This window comes from Sceloporus occidentalis, unplaced genomic scaffold (assembly GCF_023333645.1).
Source record: "Sceloporus occidentalis isolate IW3139 unplaced genomic scaffold, rSceOcc1.0.p SCAF_328, whole genome shotgun sequence".
Taxonomy (NCBI): domain Eukaryota; kingdom Metazoa; phylum Chordata; class Lepidosauria; order Squamata; family Phrynosomatidae; genus Sceloporus; species Sceloporus occidentalis.
The window spans coordinates 213,560-219,021 of record NW_028317308.1 but is presented as its reverse complement, the minus strand read 5'-3'; the positions used below and the strand labels follow the sequence as shown (position 1 = coordinate 219,021).

At 43.8% G+C, this 5,462-nt stretch overlaps 1 non-coding gene across 1 annotated transcript; it reads left to right on the top strand.

Annotated features, from left to right (window-relative positions):
- Positions 1 to 824: 824 nt before the first annotated feature.
- On the top strand, positions 825 to 896 carry TRNAA-UGC (transfer RNA alanine (anticodon UGC)). Its single transcript has one exon. It is a non-coding gene; the product is annotated as a tRNA-Ala (tRNA).
- Positions 897 to 5,462: the final 4,566 nt, after the last annotated feature.

Below are 5,462 nucleotides of genomic sequence, written 5' to 3'. Positions count from 1 at the left end.
TGGCAAAAGCACCAATCGGGAATCTTAGATATGACCACAGCAGGGAAGAATAAGAAGCAGTCAGCTCCAGACCTGAACAACTGCCCCTCCACCCTGAGATCAGGGCAAAAATCCTGAGATTTCAAGGATTGGAGATTAGCACACATGGGAACTCTCCAAGGTTTCGCCAGGAGACTCTGGGAAAAGTGCCGCTTCTCCGGGTGAAACCACCCAATCCTCCAGGTTGTTGGAGCAGGATCCTGACACGGTCACACTCCCCACCCATTTCCCCCTTACACGGGGGTTTGTTACACAACGTCAGCGGGAACGCTTGCGATGTCATCAGGAATGCCCACCGACCTCAGCGGGACCACTCACAGAGCTTAAAAGCTTCTAGGTGTGGACATTAGGTTTATTGTGACTGTTTAGGCCTATAGTTCACAATTAACACATTTAAAATGTATTATTTTTACTTGTCCTGAACTGATGAGATCTAAGAAGATGAACCTTTGAACGAATGCAATGCCAACCCAGTGTGATGCTCAAAGCCTGTGTCTAAAACAGCAGCCATACATGAACGACGGAGTTCATGCAACCATGAGTAAGGAATCGAAAATAGTCGTTCAGTGTGAGGGAATCTGCATGTCTCAACCTAGAATTCTTGCTTGAGAAACCTTGCACATGCGTTTGTATTTTATTTGGCTTGGGGGGAAAAAAAACATATTACCTCTCAGGAGCAGCAGGGGGTCTTTAAAATGAATGAAGCCTTTTCTGACTTAGTGACTGAAAGGTGCTGAGAGACTGTATCCTATCCCTGGGATCTCCGCATGCTCTTATCACCAGTAGGGGATGTAGCTCAGTGGTAGAGCGCATGCTTTGCATGTATGAGGCCCCGGGTTCAATCCCCGGCATCTCCACTTAACTTTTTTTTTTTATATACACTTTACTGAGTGGGAGGTAGATAAAAGGAATAATCAGTCAGTAGAAGTGGTAGAAGTTAAAACAGTAAAGGAGTTTAACCATGCATGGGATAGGCAGCTTGAAAGCAGAGCCCTGTTTACCCAATGTAAAGGTTTGTCTTAGTCTGTCAATTCTAGTTTTTTCATAGCCTTTGAATATCTGTATTTTAGGAAGCCCTGCAGAAATGATTGTTGTACATAAATACAAATACTAATAATAATGGACATATGGCTATCCTGAATCTAAGATGAGACAAATTACTAATTAAGATATTCATCTTAAAAGCAGGACCAAAACAGATCAAAGGGTTCTTATGTAATATGTTATTCTTTTGAATTAATATGTTAGGTTAGTATCACTGTTGTATTAACACCTTCTTGTCTTGCAGGAGATGCGTACAGCCTCACGCTGAACGGTACGCATTTGCTGTACACTCACCGCCAGCTCCAGCACACGCTAGCTTGAGATTTCCAGGGAGACCCCTACGCACAAGGCAGAAAGCATGCCCACCGATTCCAACGGCAATCCCAACATTGATCAACTGCCTCAAGCACCCGAAACCGTCACAAAACTCTTAACAGCTTTCAGCAAACTAAACTTTGTTTATAGAATGCATAGAAAGCATATTAAAGTACTTACTAAGTAGGGGGACTGGGAAACAGTAACTCCTGTAAGTCACACTGAGAGATCCGAATATTCGGATCATGAATCCGATCATTTCACCAAATGATTCGAAATGATCCGATTCACTTTACTGATCCAAACTTCTGAGCTGAAGTACAACTCTCCTCTGAACTCCTGAATTTTACGTTAGTAAAAAGACCCCTCGAGTGAACTATAACAGGTTTTTAAGCTTTTCCCCAACAAGCTAAACAAATGTTACAGTCTATCAAGCACGTACCCCCAGTTGTGACATTTTGCCCATAAGGTACCCCCATTTTTGTTTAACTCTGTATTAGCAAAAATGTTAGATATTATTATTATATGTATGTAAATTGTATTTTTTTATATTTTCACAAATAAATTCGCGACCCTGGTTGAACAGATAAAAAAAAAGCAGAGGCTCTACAACGTAAAAATACAATATGAGAATACCAGACGTGGGGTGGTTGAGGTGGGGTTGTACAAATAAATCTTCTTCAGGGGGAGCTATGACCCCACACCCCCTGCCTCCATTCTGTTTAATAAGATCTCATTTAGATGTAAATAACCACTTACAGGAGGCTTCCAGATACTATTTAGTAACGGCCGGAGCAAGATATCAAGGGAAATGCCCATTTGATTCATCTCCGCAGGCCTCCTGCCTTGGAAAAAGGAGGTGTGGGGAAAGGGGGAGGTGGAAAGGGGCACAGAGGGAGGTAGGAGAGGGGTCTGTCTCCTGCATTGGTTTGGTTTTGTCCCTGACACCCACAGGTCAAGTCTGCATTAACCTCCATCCTGCTAATTTGCATGAAAATCAAACAGACGCTACTGAATTTAGACATTTAAAAAAACAGCCTAACTAAGTATATTTAACAAAAATAAATAATTTAAACCACCTATTCCCTGACATTTTCCAACAGCCTCCCACGAACATGCTTTAGAGTCTGTATCCCTTAATGGTGGCAGCTTTGTATATGTATCCTGGAGATTGAAAGATAATACCCCCCACACTCTTGCTTCACTTGATGTAAATAAATTGGCATTTCTCTTCATTTCACTTTGTCCCATCTGAATTCTTGTTTTTCTCCTCCTTGGAATAATCAGATTACCAGAGTTGACCCCAAACGCACTGAAAAGAAGTATACACTGTAATAAGAGCCACAATTATTAACCCCATGGGCTCCAAAGGGACTTCCAATTCACTGGTGTCCATGCGAGTCTAAAGGGCTTAATTCTATGTGGGGTCTGCTGCTAAAGTAATTACCTAATCCCTATTCTCCATGAATGTTTTCCACCATCTTTCAGAGGACAATAAGAAAAAGTCCTTTGGTCAAACAAAAACCTTGTCTTCCCTCTTAGATTGCTTTTTAAAAATGTAAACATTCCATATACACATACTATACATTCTCACACATATACATCCTTAATTTCCTGACATATATAGAGCTTTTGACCAACTCACTGTAATATTTTCAGGCATAGAATGAACTACCTGCTGCTAACCAAGATATACTGTATTACCTTCCAATGCAATATTACATTGAAAATTGGAATAGAAAAAAAAAACAACTGAAAATACTTTTTTTTTTTTTACTTTTCCAATTCAATGAAACCCTAAAGCAACACTATTTCTTTTATTTCACATTTCTGCCTTTTTTTTATATTTTTGTGCTAATATTGTATTTTGTTATGCCAGTTTTTTGCCCAAGATCATTTAGGAGTGAGAGACTAAATAGTGAGTGTGTATATATATATATATATATATATATATATATATATATATATATTAAAAATACATACATAGGTATAGGTTACATAATGCATGTGTGTGTGTGCACAACAAATATAGGCTATATATAACACATACACAGAGTGTGTATTATGCACATGCATGCGTTGTTTTTAATACCCCAAGGTCTTGAGGTTCCTCCCCCCATTCCCTCTTTCCTCACTCTGCTCCTACTTACTTTCTTCCCACACATCTTGCTGGTTCTCATTATTCAATATCTCTCTCTATGTAGCAGGCTGTCCCTGTCCTCTCACAGACATCTCCCTGACTCTCAGCTACATCAACAAAGCATTGTTTGGGTTTCCAGGAGCATTTTACCTAATTGTTAGGAAATTATATCTGCAAATTACAATAAACTCCCAAAGAACAAACCCTACACTGATTTCTTGCCTAAACCCACAAAGCACCAACAATATTAACCTTGTTAGTGACCCTACCTCAACATTATCCAATGTGTAAAAACAAATGATAAGAAAGATACAATGTTTTCAAAAATATTTGTAACTCACACAAAAAAAAGCACAAGCAGCTGGGATACAACAAATGCATTTAATGTCATCCTCTCATTAAATCAAAATTCTCATAAAAAAATAAATACATATTCCGACTCTGCCCACAAAATGAGGTTTAACAAATATAATAAATTCAGTGTCTGGGGCACGCCTGAAGTAGTCTATTGATATGCACCGTGCCTGACCTGTGTCTGTGAGAACAAGCAGCGCAATTTATGAAGCACCTTGAGGACTGGGTGAGGTGCAAGTCATACTCAGTAGGGCAGCACGGTTGGGTGGAGGATCCATTGTCTTTACTCACAGTTTTCCAATGGGAAAGATCTGAATTTTAGGCTGGGGGGTAGAGGTATGGCACTTCCTCCAGCATGCCAGCCCCACACTGGGTGAGCTCTGGAGACACTTTTGGGGTCCTTGGCCCTCAGAGAATAGGCCGGACAAAGGTCTCCATCATCTCCAAGAACCAAGGATGGAGGAGCAGGGAAATTGGTTAAGAAGCTAAATGGGGGCCGAGCTAGAACATGTGAGGAGCTGTTGACTCGCCCGGGCTGAGAACCAGCTCGCCTCCGTCCCTGCATTTTCTTGCCCCGTGACCCTGGCCTCCTGCCAGGTCTGCCTACTTTTCTCCGCCCTCCCTTTGGTTTGCGGGTAACCTTTGGGTGGAAATCCCTGAGATCTGTCCTGAATCCCCTGGCGTAACACCAGAGCTTGGACTTCCTGACCAGTCTGTCAAACTGCTGAGTCCTGGTCTCTGTCTCGGGTGGAGTTAAAGTCCTCTCTTCATCTTCTGGAGGGGGGTCTTTTGCCAGATCCTCAGGTTCTTCCTCTCTTGTGGCTTCGCAGTTCCGGTCCTCCTCGTGGGAGCCCAGATCACCGCTTTCCTGGCTCGGGGGCCACTTTGGCTCACTTAGCGTAAAAGACACATATTTCTCCTCCCGGTTCCGCGTCACCAAGTGCCGGCTCCGTGGGTTAATGGCCGCAGGCCGGTACTTTTCACTGCTCTCCGAAGCCACGCTGCTATCAGACTCCGCGTCCGAACAGCTAGTGTGCTCTAGATTTGAGTCAGAGGCACTAGAATAACCCACTGATGTAACCGGGCTGTGCGGGGCACCGGGGAAAAGGTTGGACAGGTCATGTGGGAAGGAAGCTCTCCTTCTAGGGGACATGCAGGTCTTTTCGGGGGTCTTCTCGGAGTGTCCATCATGCAGAACGTTGTCTCCAGCAGTTAGGATCTGGGGTCCCCAGGATGAGCAGAGGACGTGAAGATCCTCCCGGGATATGAGGCAGCATTGCACGGCTCGGCTGGGTACCGATCTTATGGCTTTGAGAGCCCGGAGCTCCCGCAGGTCACAGCGTCGGCTCTGGATCTGCAGTCTCTCCATGCGCCGGCACACTCGCCCCCGCGGAACTCCTCGTAAGGGACCGCTAAGTACCTGGGCCAGAGCGAACAGCTGCCTGCCGCCCACTCGCAGGTACCCCAGTCTCATTCCTGCTATCTCCTGGTATCCGACTGGGGGCTCCATAACGTCCCATGTGGAGTACGACTCTAGGGGGTTGTGATCGGTGACCAGGTGACCATTTAA